The sequence below is a fragment of the Condylura cristata genome, unplaced genomic scaffold, assembly GCF_000260355.1.
Source record: "Condylura cristata isolate star-nosed mole 26May11 unplaced genomic scaffold, ConCri1.0 scaffold00003, whole genome shotgun sequence".
NCBI lineage: Eukaryota > Metazoa > Chordata > Mammalia > Eulipotyphla > Talpidae > Condylura > Condylura cristata.
This window is the reverse complement of record NW_004567104.1, coordinates 64125475-64140797: the sequence shown is the minus strand read 5'-3', so window position 1 is coordinate 64140797 and position 15323 is coordinate 64125475.

The window sequence follows — 15323 nt, the reverse complement described above, 5'->3', positions numbered from 1 at the left end:
AGCAAGTCTGTAGATGTAGTTATAGCTACAAGCTACTGATTTAAATAAATCTGACAAAAACTTTTACAAATCATAAAAAAGAAATATATGTTGACCCATCATGAATGAAAGGTATTTTATGACGCACTAAGTATAGGAATAAGCTTTTTCAGTGAAGATGCTCACAACTTGGTTTCACTTTTTTAGTAAACCAAAAACGAAAAGACAGGGGAAATACACACACCACTCTTGAGCTCTGGAAAGGAAGGATTACAGTCACCTGAATGCAAAGTAAATAGAAGCTAAAACTTCAGGTAATAGCTTGCATGGTATGGTATGCTTTCAAGTCCTCCAGGAAAGGTCGGGAACAAGTGTTTTCCTCAGCAACCTCTACACTGAGCCTTGGCAAGCAAAGTGACCAAGGTCTTGATGGTTGGGTACAATTTCTTTGGGAACTTCTTATTCTTCATTTGCTATATTCCTGGGAGTTAACACAAAACTCATTGGCTCTCAGAAATACATAATTTATGGGCCTTTCCCTCAAGTGGACATTCACATTGTGGGTGCTTATACGTGTACCCTAAATCCTTACTCCTCGAACATGAGGAGTCCCAACTGTACTGTATGGTGCTGGGGGTGAAGTTATGTCAAGGGTGTGTCTACTTTATTACCCATTTCTGAGTAACTGCTCTCTCAGTCACCCAATTATAGAAATCACCCAACTGACTTCTGCATTTCTCTCTCAAAACCTGCCTCTACATGTAGCTGGGTGCCCTTGTGTCCATTAGAGAGAGGAATTCAGAAGCCACTTTTCTTAACATCTTGGTGCAGAAGTATTGATGATTCAGCTTGTAGCTCAGCTCCACTGCTTATTTGAACTGGAGAATTGCACGAGGATATTACAATGACATTCCAACGTTAACATGCATAAAGCATAATTAAGATTTTCCCTTCATCATTTCAACTCACCCCAGGAAATTGAGTCTGTCTTGTTTTTGTTGTTGTTGATGTTGCTTGACTTAACCAGTAGCACAAACATTCAACAAATGCCAAGGTTGTCTCCCTTCTTCCCACATGTATAGCTAGCACAGGCACCATCAATCCCTGGCTCTTTGTCTTTATTCTTGATTTTTTCTGTTCACTGCTCCTCACCTCCACAACCAACAATCTAGCTGAAGTTTCCATCTTGTATTAACTTCACTTCTGTGGTAGCTATCAAATTTATTTTCTTTTCTCCATACTTGATTCATTAATCAGTAGAGTCAGGAGTTTTACTTTAAAAATACAAATCCACTCCTTCATTCCAATGTTTTAAAACTTCTATAGTGTTTTTATTGAAAATGAAATAAAAGCACAGCAATTAACTTGGATTAGGAAGATGTACATGGTATTTCAACTTCTGGTTCCATTTTAGTTGTCCCTCTACTGGGGGTATATACACCAAAAAGGAAAACGATAATTCACTGAGACACTGTAAGAAAAAATGTAAACATCTTTTTTTTTTTATATAACTTGGGCAATATATTAAATTTGTTATATGCATATTTAATGTAAAGTTTCTATTGCCTCTTTCACTTGATCTATATGCAGGTATATTTTCTGAGTAATTACAATTTCAAACACTGGGAAATTAACAAGTATGCCCACATTCATTCCATTTCTTTAGTGTGCTGTGGCATTTTGCAATTTATTCAAGTGAGATTTATAAATTATTGCCATTATAACCTAACTAACTTTTATAATACACAAAACTCACTTCAATTTTTCTACCAACACTTTCCTGCAGATTTAAGAAATTTCCATAAATATCATTAGAATTTAAAAGAAAAATAGACTTCATATTTCTCCTGCTCTAATGTAAACTATTTATCTTATTATGAAATCCAATGGAAGCTGAATCAGATATGACCAAAAGCAAAAAAAAAAAAAAAATTTAATTATATTAATTTAAATATATTTATGTGCATCTTCACTAAAATGTGTTTTGCCTTAAGAGTACAAATAATACTTATTGTTTTAAATTTTATATAAATAGTATTTTGATAATATACTACTAGCATCTGTATTTGTATAAAAACCAGTGTAAATAAATGTTTTGTGCAATATGGATGAGTGCTTGATAATTTTAAATTCTGGACTGTACATCCAAAAAAGATTGAAGACCACATGTCTGTTCTCTCATTGCTGTTTGTAATTTATAGTTTTATATCTATTATTTGAATCTAGTTCTTGTTACATACAGCCCTTTTTCACATTTAGTTTGACTTTTCCCCACTGAGGACATAAGTTTGAAAGATAGTAAATATGAATGTCTGTTGAAAACTTGACCTGGTCTCTTAAAAAAAAAAAAATGCTTTGTACATCTTGACAATACCATCAATTTTTTTTGAATGAATTAATTCTTGATAAAAATACCTTTTCTGTTATAGAAAAACACAGACAAAAGAATAGTGGTGGTTAAAGCCCAGCACAAAGAAGCTTAGACCACTTCCGCATGAGTTCGATCCCCGCCTGCCCCAGAGGAGATCCATATGGCGTGGCAGACCTCTCCTGGCCTGCCTGCTGCTCCCCTCAGCAGTGTACTTCGTCAATCTGCCTGTTCTGTACCCCACTTTGTCTCTGGTGAATCCTCTCACTCTCCGCATCTCTGGCCTGTACCCCAGTTCTGTACAAATAAATAATAATAATAATAAAAGATTGAAACACTAGCCTCCCAGTTAATTCACTAGCAGAAACATTTAAGACTAGGAAAGTGCTTTTTGTGCATTAAATAATTAATATTCAAAGGTCCTTATGGGTACTTTGCAAAAGTTCCACTAAAGAAAACAGAACAAAAAAAGAACTTAGAATTTGCCAAGAATCAAAGATCTGGTCATTAACAGAGCCCTTTCCAATGACCCCAGCCTCTGTCTTTCTTATTCCTGCAACTAAAACTAAAAATTAAATTGACTCAATTCCATGAAAAAGAAAGTAATTCATAAGATTAAAGAACTTCAAGAGATTTACAGATCTTCTAGTGAATGTCCTCTTGAAAGTTATGACTGAAAACAAAAAAATCCTAAACCTGGGAACTACATCTAAATATATCTTACAGAATAACTCTAGAGTTTCACATAAACTTTAAAATAGGAGTTACTCCTAATTATCTACACAGAAGACACAAAAACACTGATTCAAAAAGACACCTGCACTCCCATGTTTACTGCTGCCTTATTTACAATAGGAAAGACATGGAAACAGCCCAAATGCCCAAAAGTAGATGACTGGATTAAAAAGATGTGGTATGTACATATATATATATATACAATGGAATATAAAAAAATATAAACTCATGGCTTTTGCAGCAACATGGATGGAGCTAGAAGGGATCATGCTTAGTGTAATAAGCCAGAAAGATAAAGAAAAATACTGGATGGTTTCACTCATAGCAGGAGGATAATGGACCAGGAGAGATAATAATAATAATAATGAACAACTATATACCAGAGACATTTTATGGGGGTGGAGTAAAGGATAGGATCAAAAATGAGGGGTTGAGTGCACCGGACTATGATGATGGCACACGGATGATTTAGTGATCGGAGGCCCACAGGGATGACAACTGAGATGGAAAAAGGCACATAATGATGTAAAAACAAACATATTATTTAAAAAAATAGAAAAGTATTTCTATTTTTGATAATTATTTTGCCAGAAGACAGTCTACAACACTTTACTAGGAAATGGCTATTTCTTTTTATGAAAATTGCCTTTACCTAATCTGAAGTTAAGACGATCTGAACACTATGATTCTACATTTAAATACAGTGAAATACAGCAACAATCGCCATGCTGCACAATCCAGAACTTATTTAAATGCACTTACTGATACTTAACATCTCTTATTTACAATTAGATTTATTTAAATACCATAGTCTATACTTAAATATACACTTCAAAACACTGGTCTTTATTTCCACTATCACCTACAATAAAGTACAATGTTATTTTCTCTGTATCTATGAAAACTAGTGTTATCATCACTTTAGGTTAGGAAAGTCTCAAGACTACTAGTTCCATTTAGTTAGTATTTTAATGTTAGCTTACAATCTTCACTATTTGAAAATTGTATCGTTACCTATGTAATTATGACATGTAACAAGATTTTTTAAAGTATTATATGTATTTTTTTTTAATTAATCCTTTGCCAAAAACAAAGGACTTTTCTGAGATTGGAAAAAATTCTTGTGCTTCAGAAGAATTTCTAAAGTCTCTATTCCAGAAGATTCCTTTGATGATACTAAGAACTGAGTCTTTGGGGATGATTTCTCATCTCTAGTCATAGATTTTAAATCTCAGTTGAGGGTTTGGAACTCAGACCCAATGACAGAGTTTTTAAACAAAGGATTTAAGGGAAAAATAAATTGGAATCAATGGTTTATTCTTTTCTAAGAGATGAAGTGTCATGTTATTTAAGAGGAAATCACATTAGACTCTCTAACAAACATGGTTTTAGTAAATAATTTTGTTATATTGAACAAGTTTTAAGTCTTCTCTCTCACACAAACACACACATACACACACACTTTTGACTTTCTATTTATGAATATACACCACATACTTTTGCAATCTGTATTTCTCAGTCTTGTAAAAATGATTATGGTAATGATATTTTTCAATTTTAACTGTCATTTATTTTTTTTTATTAGTGATCCTCTTGAAATGCTATTGCAAAACATCTATGAAAGAATTGTGCAAGATAGAATGACATTCCAGAATACCATTTTATACCATCATCATTTGTTAGTTGTCTGTCTTTTAAAACATTTACCAAAGAAAAACAAGTTTCAAATGAATTTATGTATCCTATATATTTATTTAAAGAAATGTATCCAGTGTTATCATAAAAAAGGGCAATTATGCTAGATGACTTTCTCAAGTTAGTGCAAATTATCTCATTTTTAATAGGATACAAATCCTTTTTACAATTGCTGATAAATGTACTAGGATTGCGTAAATGAAGAACAAACATTAAAGTCACTATTTATTTTATGTTCCTCGTGTTTAATTGTTACCAAAACAACTTTTTAATTTAAGTAATACTATTTTAAACATATAAACTTATAATGTACCACATTATATTTGACACCTGTATATACAACATTATAGCCAACACCAAAAGTCTTAAGTGTTCACGGTATAGTGGTACATACAACTTAGGTAACTTTTCCCACAACATTGGATCCCACAATCTTACTAGGGTCTCTGGATTCAGTGGTAGTGATAAGAATGAGTCTAGTGAGGATTTAATAGAAAAATAGTTTCCTATATATAAAAGCTATTTTTATTTTATCGTCATATAATGTAGTGTTAAGAAATCAGAGAATACCTAAAGTAAAGTGCCCAATAGATGCACAGATGCTTTAACATTAACAGTGAGGAATTTGAACCTCAAATATACATCAAAATATAATAATAACTAATAATTAATAATCAATACTTAGAGAATGTTGTAATTACAGTAAGAGATTATTATATGTTAAATATGTCTCCACAGAACTCACATGCAGAAATGTGACCCAACTCGTCGCTCACATGCGACCCAACTGTTTGGAATTTGGAGGTGGGACTATTGAAGTAATAAGCTCAAGTGTGGGGGTATCCTCATAAATGGGATCAGTATCTTTATAAAAGAACTCCCCTAAAATTCCTGTCTTTTGTCATGTAGGGAAACTGGAAGCACTGTCTATGAGCCAGAAAACATCTTTCACTATTTAACAAATTTCCAGGCATATGAATCATGGACTTCCAAGGATCCAGAACTATGAAAAATAAAAATTCTGTTCCTTACATACTAAACAGTCTATTGTATTTTGTCATAGTAGTACAAATGGGCTAAGAGATTAAAAGTGGTCTATAATCAAGAGTCATCCCTTCTTTTTATCAGAATAATTAGTAAATTAAAAATTACTATTCATAAAGATAACAAACACATTAATATATTAAACTATAAAATGTTAAATTCTTGTCATCCCACTTTGTAATATTCTGAAATTATATACTAATGCTTTCTCAAAACCAAAAAAGGTTTACAGAAATTCAAAATTCAGGCATAGCAAGTTTTCCTAACCATAAGGAAAATACCCAACACTAGACAAAATCAAATAAGCAAGTGAAAACAAGTACGTGTTTCTAATATAATGAAACATCACCAATATACTTTAAATCATCTTCCAAACATGATTCTCTGAAACTTTATTCTCTTGCTTGTATTCTTCATGACTGGAACACTTCAGTATTATAAACTAACATATTCAGACTTAATCACATTTTAATATATTAAAAAATCCCCAATAGGGCCCTCCCTGGTGGCGCAGCAGGTTAAAGCACAGCACTTAGAAGCTAAAGCCACTTCAGCAAGAGTTTGATCCCCGCCCTGGAGGTGACCAAGATGGTGTGGCAGACTTCTCCTGGCCCACATGCTGATCCCCTCATCAGTGTACTTCGTTGATCTGCCTGTTCTGTTCCCCACTCTGTCTCTGGTGAATCCTTTCACTACCCCTACACCTCTGGCATGTACTCTGTATGCATAAATAAAATAAATCTTTAAAAAAAATCTCCAATAAATTAAAAATATTTATCACATTTTCTCATGCTTAGTCTTTACTACTAAATATCTAAGTAATGCAATTTCATAATTCAAGTAAGTTTTTTATAGTAGATACATAATTTGCTTTACTTGTATCAGAGAGACTTGACAAAATATAGTCAATATCAAGTTTTATTTCTTAAGATGTGTTAGATAAATATGGAGCAACAGATAGATATGAATCCTTCTAAAGCAAAACTTGTTCTAAATAAAAATAGACCTAAAGGCACTGTTCAAAAACCATTTTCAGTAATGCTTTAAAAATCAGTACAGAGTATTCCAGCAGTTTATTTTAATTATCCAAGATATTTACCTGCTTTATTTTACATTCTATTTTGTTCTTAAGCTTAAGACACATTTTGTATAATTATGCAATTTTAAGCATATCCCTTAGCTAATTTAGTATTTAATCCCATAGATATAACCAAAGGCTTTATATCTTTCTTAACAATAATTACTAAGCTAGTAGAAAATATATTATCATTTTAATCAAGAATAAAACATGATTATACTGAGGCATATTCTTCTTAATTTTCTCTCCCAGACTATTTAGTTATAAACCTGTGGAAGACTCTTGGAGACTCAGTTAATTCATGTGAGCTGGAGATGGGAAAAAATGAACAATGACTCAAGAATAAAAACTGGGAGAGAGCTAGGGATATGGCTTCTTTGCCCTTTGATATGTTAACTACTGTCTCACCTGCCTCTCCTTTGGTAACTACTCTGTCAGTCTGATTCCCTTTGTGATGATCATGCATCAAGTATAGGTGTGTCAGCTAGATTAAGAATACCCATTTAAACTAATTTTCAGATAAAACCAATAAATTAATAGAATTATATCCTAAATATTACATAGAACATCCTTAAACTAAGCAGCTTTACTGTTTATCTGAAATTCAAATTTAATTGAGTTTGTTATATTTGCTAAATCTGGTCACCTTAATCAAGCTGCCTTGACCACACATAACAAAACACACAGCGTGAGCAAAAAAATAAAAACGTATATTAATCAAGAGACTATTTTAGTAAAACTTAACTAATTTAGATAACTGATACATTTACCTAAAATTAAGCACCTAGTGGTGCTAGAAGAGGTATTTGTACTCTATCAAAAACTGGAGGCTATATGTATATGTATACGTATATGTGTGTATGTGTATAATATCTAAGTATTATATACATAAATTACCATACATTATTATATATGTAAAATATATTCATGTATACACTCTATATAAGTGCAATATATATGGATATATATATATATGGATATATATATATATAACCTAAATAGGCTATAATTTGACTTATAAATGTATATATTCATATAAATATGTAAAACCTAATTACCCTATAAATTACAGAACATTCAAAATTATATCTCAACTCATCCCCTACATTACAAAGTCCAATTTCCTTCAAGTTTATTGAAAACAATTATCCTATATGATACACAGATAACATTGAATGTCTTCAACAAGCAATAGAATGTCCCATATTGCTGTCTAGTTAAAAAAACTTAGCAGATGTTTAGCTTCTATGCCATGCCTAACATGCACTATGTTTTGAGAAACATGTTTCTAAAAAAAAAAAACCTGTGCACTAAAGTCAACGTTGAAGAAAACCTACCAAATGAAGATTTTGAAAAGCAAAACTGGAGATAACCACCTCATCATTTGGAAAACCTACAAGGAGACAAATGTTGAATGCACATAATCACTTTTGCATCTTACAGAACCGGTGTTTGGATATTCACATTTTCTATATAACCACGGGGGATCCTACTTTAAAGAGGAAAAGAAAGTGAAGAAGCAGTTTTAAAAAATAACACTTTTGTATGCACTGCATGTTTTTGCTTTGAGTTTTCACATGAAGGTAATAAGTATGCACCTTTGAAATTGTAGCTAAGCAGGATATTTAAATTAGTGTGTTTTAAATTCAAAATAATTCCATTTAAAAAAAAAGACAAATGTGTTTTTTCAGTTATCACATATACAGGCTTTTGCATTGGCTTTGAAGTATAGTTCATAGCATCTGGGACAAGCACTGATAAAACAGAAAATCTTACCTCTGACTGAAGAAAAACACTTAACTACTCCACAGGCTTTCTATATTGCCTTAAAGAGATTTAATAGTTGATCAAAAAGAGGAAAACGAGATATCATGAAATACTAGGAAATAAAGAAAACTCTTTTTTAGTCTTCAGAAACAGCTATGTTGCTAATTTTTTTAAGATATAAACAAATTTTATAATGAAGCACTTGCAAATATTCCTCATAGTGCTCAAAAAGCAAGGATTTTAAATAAAATCAGCAATATTTCTTCTTTTTTGGCAAAATTTACCATTGTAAGATTCATTTCTTTAAATATATATTTTTTCAAGGTCTGTCATGTACTCTTAAAGCTTATACAGTATTATAAAACAGTGGTACCTCAATAAACCAAAGTAAACAAACAAACAAATAAATAAAGCAAGTATCAATTCTTTAACAAAATTGTTTTACTTTGTGCAAGCACAGTTTAGATCTGGGTTGCAACACAACTAAATCACAAAAATGGAACAGTTTATGCAGCTTTCATTCATGGAGAAACATGGAAAATAAATAAATGTGTATATATCACATAAAATGATAAAATGTGTATATTTTATATAAAATGAGGCAGAAAAAGATAAATTGGAAAGACAAGCCATACCCTTATAGGAAAGGCTGTCATAAAAGGGTGTGAACACAAAGGAGTGTAAATTCATAAAGGACTCAAGAATTCGAGAAATTAATAATGTTGACAAGATATATAATATAGGACCCTGAAGGGGAAGTCAGCCGCAATGTTCAATGTGTCACAATATGCCTAAAACATGTGAGCTTTGGTAGCCAGAATGCCAAAGAAGTCAGTAAGTTGGTGGTCATTTGATTCTTGAAGGGCTTTATAGATTAATGCAGAGAAATAACATTTATTCTTAAATGGAAATTCACAATGTAGTATGGTAAGCTGACATATGATCACGATCACCTTGATATTTTTAAATAATTTCTCTTCTCTGTTGAGAATATACTTTGGTGACTACAGTAGGAATAGTAAAGGCTGGAAAAAATAAAGCCAGTGAGGAGTCTCAGAAAATATTGTACACACTAATGATCATAAAGTAGGGTGACGGCAGTGGTAATTAAATTTGGAAATACTTCAGTATATTTAAGTAGAGCAAAATATGTTTTACTGACACTTTAGATATACAGTGCAGGAACAATGATGAGGTCATGGATTTTTCCACGGTGTTAGTATAAGTAAATAAGAAATGGCAAGAATGAAGCTTTCATCACTAAATGCAAAGAAAACCAAGAGCAAGTTTGAAGTGATGATAATGAAAAACAGGAGTTCTCTTGAGATGTTTGGAATAAAAACTAGACATCTAGAAAAGATTTAGATATAAACATTTGGAATTTAGAGAAGAGAAATGGCCCCAGATATATAAAATTGGAATCATTATCATACAATGGTAACTAAAGCCATGGAGTTGGATGAAACATCACAAGGAGAATTTTGATGGGGGAAAGAAAAAGGAAGTCAAAGTACAAAGCTTGACAAAGATCAGAGGACTGGGAAATGATAAGAAAGCAGAAAGCTAACAGAGGAGTAACAGGTATAACAGATGTTGGAGGAAAAACAAATGAGTGTGGGATTGTGAAATATATCAGAAGAAAGTGTTTTAAAAACAAAGACAAACTGTAATATAAACTGCTAAAAGGTTGAATAAGGTGTAGCCTGCAATAGTCATCTTGATAAGCCAAACTTGCAAATTAGAAAAAAGACAGCATATGGAAAACCATACCAATGCTTCCTGAGGTTGTTTGAGTGAATTGCTAACTCACTGCAATCCTCTAGGAGAAGGTACTTGTTTTGACTGTGTTTAGAAGGGAGATTACTGGAAATTGTTGGCTTTTTCAACATAAAATCTATATTCTAAAAGTCAGGAAATAGCAGTGGGGATTTTGTGTGTGTGTGTGTGTGTGTGTCTGTGTGGCAGATATATCCATTCTTCATACTTTTCAGACTAGGGAAAGTCATCATGGGGTTAGACTTGTTTTATGTACAACTGGGCCTAGAGCAAAGCAGATATATCTAAGATACTACTTATCATTTATATGCTAACTAGCAGATTGGGAACCCTGAAATTCCTCATAGCAAAGAATTACTATTCTAAAGATTGCTACATGTCTGAGTATTTTCTTTTACCCAGCACACTCTTAGAAAAGTGTTTTCGTTTCTTATGGGAAAACTAGAGGAACATTCTGAATATTTACATTGAAGAACATTCCTCTATGATACATTCTTGACCAATGAATAGATTCTTGTGAGAAAGTTATTGATTCACTATAAGTCCATTTCACAGTAGAGCAAATAAATGTCTATTCAACTTTAATCTTATGTGTAGCCACTACATTTGGTATAACCATAGTTTTATAGGAAATGGAACAAAATATTCACAAGGAGAGTTGAACAAGGAACTTTGACTACATATTCTTTGCACTTAAATAGTACGATCAACAAGAAAAATTCAGTCTTTTATAACACATTCAGAGAAGTGGTCATCATTTCTCTTCACTATGCTCTATGGATTTAAAGACTATACTCAAAGGGAAGAGATTTCAAAATATAGGAATACTAGAGAATCTGAGGGGGACATATAGACAAATAAGGTTTTGAACAGGGATGTGCAGTCTGAGATTAGTGTCATGTTATGTTACATATGGATGCCTCCCTGGTGACCAAGGGGTTATGGTCTTCATTTATCAAGCTATTACCAACCACTGCATCATGAATTCAATACCTGGCCAGAGGGAGCTGACTGACATAGCACAGCAGACCTCTCCTGTCTCTCATGCTGCACAACCTCAACAGTTTATTTCAATAGGTCTGCTCCCCACTCTGTTTCTGGTGAATCCTCTCACTTTACCCACTCCCACACCTCTGACATACCCCCCACCCCCAGCTTCTGTATGCAAAAATAATAAAAATAAAACTTAAAAAAAAAGTTACAAATGGGCAGTTATAACACATAAAGTAGTGGGTCAGGGAGAAATTGTGGTCACCACCAAAGATCAAAACACACCAACCCCCAATATCAGTTAATATACAGAGAAGACCTGAAATCCAGACAAGCAGAGGCTCCACAACAGAGGATAAAAGGGAGAAAGAGAACCCAACAGGAGAAACAGGAAGACACACATGTCCAGGAAAACATCCCATCGTGGGGCAAATAAGGTAGAGTCAGAGAGACATTAAGGGGTGGATTTTTCCCTAAGGAAAGAAGACTGTTACGATCAACTACTAACACCCCAACGCTATGATCAAGCACAGTATAAACAAGTTCCTGGATCCTGGCCTTGAGGGTCTAATCTGAACAGCACACAGTCTGCAGTTGGAGCCTGACAGCACTGCCTTGGCCAAGGGACATCAGCGTGTCACTCAGGGTGAGCTCCACAGCAAGACCCCTCAGGACAACCTCGCTCTCATACTGGGTGGATGCCTACTGAATTGATGGATGGTCTTAAAGACACCTCAGAGAGCTCCCAAGCCCCATCTGCCTTTTGAGGATAAAATGAGAAGTTTGAGGTCTGGAAGGGAGTTCTCACCAAACCATGCTAATGCCCTAATCTTGGATTTCTAACCTCCATAACTGTGAGAAGTAATTTGGGTAAGCTATTCATGTTTTTATTTCCAGACTTATAGAGTATTGACATTTAAGATTTTAGTAAATGTTGATCTGTAAATTGAATGATAAACAAACTGAAACAGTAAAGGGAGGGGGAATTTGATGAACAGTAGAAATTAGTAAAGCAAATAGCTAAAATATTTTATCATAGAATATAATGTCCAGTTTATTTGAAAAGGAGTAATCACACACATATTCATGCACACATGCACAGTTTATGAAATTTCCAACTAGAAAGTTTTCCTTTGTCTCCAGTAATTTTCTTCTTCTAATACAAATGAATCTCTTGAACTACATATAGAAATCTATTACTATTCATTTCCAGTAGTCATTTTCTGGCAACCAAACTATATAACCTGTGATATAGATAAATAAATGTTGAAAGATTAATTAGTAAATTCTTAAGAAAAGAACCACTGTAGCGTAATGAAAGAAAAGCACAAATGACTTCTCATACTTAAAATTAACATTACAAATAATAAAACTAAAATATTTATGATACATGTTTCAATAGAAAGATGATTTAATTATTAAATTGTAAAAGGTCATGATATCTCATTGTCATATATTAACTGTGTGTATGGAAGTCTCATCTCAATGGGAGGACATAGTATTTATTGAAGTAATTTATCAAGTTTTGTGTTTTAAGAAGGGAAAAATAAAAACAGACTAAAAAACAGTTCATTTTATAATCAGAGGATTTATAAATGGTGACTGTAAAACATTTCTACTGACTTTAATAAAAAATTGCATCTAGAAATTCTAGCCACATTAATCTTTATGAAACAAAATGATTGCAATACTAACTTCGAAAGATTTACATTGTGAAAGAAAAATAGATGGAAGACTTAGCTTCCTTCGGCCTGCAGAATGTGAGGAAATGATAATGTGAAACTTCCTTAGAACATGTCCTGTGTTTCTGCCTGTCCATTCTTCTGCCCCACACATCATAATGAGAAGGGCATGTTAGATGATGATGGATAAGAGATGTGTGGAGCTAATCCAGACCTATGCATAGTTTATTACATCAAGTTCATCGCTACTCCAGTCTAGAACAGCCACCCCAGCTGATGTAAAAAAAAATGATAAGATCAAATATTTTTGTTTTAAAACACATATATTTAGGCTGATTTCTGACAAAACACCAGTTTTTTTCTGTAGGGAAATATTACATGTGGAAAGAAAGAAAATATCAACAGTGGTGAGTCCTTTTTACACAATCCATTTTATATATTTCTACAATGAGCACATATGGAAGTTTTAATTCAGGAAACATTATTTATTGACTATATGAAAGCTGATCTAAATTAAATTCTTAGGAAAAAACTAGAAAAGCTAAAACTAGTGTAAAAATATCAAATGATGTTTTTTAAAATCTGTATATCGATGTAAGCTATATGCGCATTTAGAGCATACCTTAAAGACAGATGCATGTACAGAAAAACAGAGGTAAGAAGTCTTCCTTAATGCTAAATGTTTATATTCCTTATTTATTCCTGCCTTCCTTAAATAAAATGAAATTGATGTCTAAGTCTTCCTATCTAACCTAAAGACTTTCCTCCAGAGATGTTTATGATAGGGAGAGTGAGAATGTTATTTCTTTAACTCATCATCTGACTATTGCCATGAGGACACAAGCAATACCTTCTTGTATTCCAAAATAATGACATTATTACTGTACAATTCTTATTTACTCTCCATATTTTTGAAACTTTATTTGTATTTAATAAGTTTGTGTTTTTAAATAAATTTAGTGTTTACTCCTTTTCCTTGGAACTTTAATTTATTTGGAAAGTAGACATCTGTGCTTTGGAGAGTGTGATTGGATTGGACTGCTTTGCCTTCATTAACTTGCTATTATCTAGTATTTCTCCTTGTCTCAGAGACATAATATCTGTTGTCTTCTATTTTTTTTCTTTTAGCCAGCATTGTAATTTTTAGTACACATACACACTTAAATTCTTCAATATGTTGACCCAAAGGACATAATTATAAAGTGCACATGATCAATATTTAAAAGCCTGTTTAAAATACTAAATACAGTGAACATTATCTACTTAGTTGGATGTGGTATAGTCAGTGAAAGTAGAGGAGATTTTTATTCAAATCAGCCTTAAACTAAATTGTTATTCTATCATTAATCATCTGCATGAGACTGGGAAAGGTATTAAACTTGTTGAACTTCACTATCTTTATGTATAAAATTGAATTTTAAAATAGTTTAAAGTTCTTGTGTCCATTTTCATGAATATATTAAATAGTCCAGTATATATTTATGTGCTACTTATTTTTAAAGTCCTCGTGTCAATAGAAGGGACTGAAAGAAAAAACGTAGAAATAATATTGAACATATAATTTTACAATTACAACACACAGAGATAATCTGCTCCAAACCCTTCATTTTCTAGATGGCTAAACTCAGGTCAAGAGATAGTGTTTTGCCTGAAATCTCTCAAAAGAGAATGATGGGGGAGAATGAGTTGTGCACAATTATAGAATAAATATTAGTCTGAGAATGGGAATTTGAAACATTTGCTTTTCTCTGGAGTAAAGAAGATCAAGCATATGCTTAAGTATCATTTCATTTTATCTCTAGATAATTTGTAGCCAACTATTATAATTCATAAAACACCCGCATTTTGTCTTATTTCTTCATTGACACCTTGTTGGAAAGTGTTATGCCTAGGTACTGTTAGGCAAAGGAGAAATAAGTCCCAATTTATTGAAAGTTCTTGACCACCACGCACAACCTTTTTTCTTTATCAAGTGAGCTCATCTAGATTACTAGAAGGATCAAATGACACCTTTGAGATATGTGTTCCCATGCTGACTATCTTCCCAGAAAACAAGATTGACATTAGGTCTTGATTTTAAATTAAAAAAGCCTAATGGGGCCCTCCCTGGTGGCGCAGCGGGTTGAAGCACAGCACTGAGAATCTAAGGCCGCTTCCACATGGGTTCGATTCCCGCCTGCCCCGGAAGTGACCACATGGCGTGGCAGGC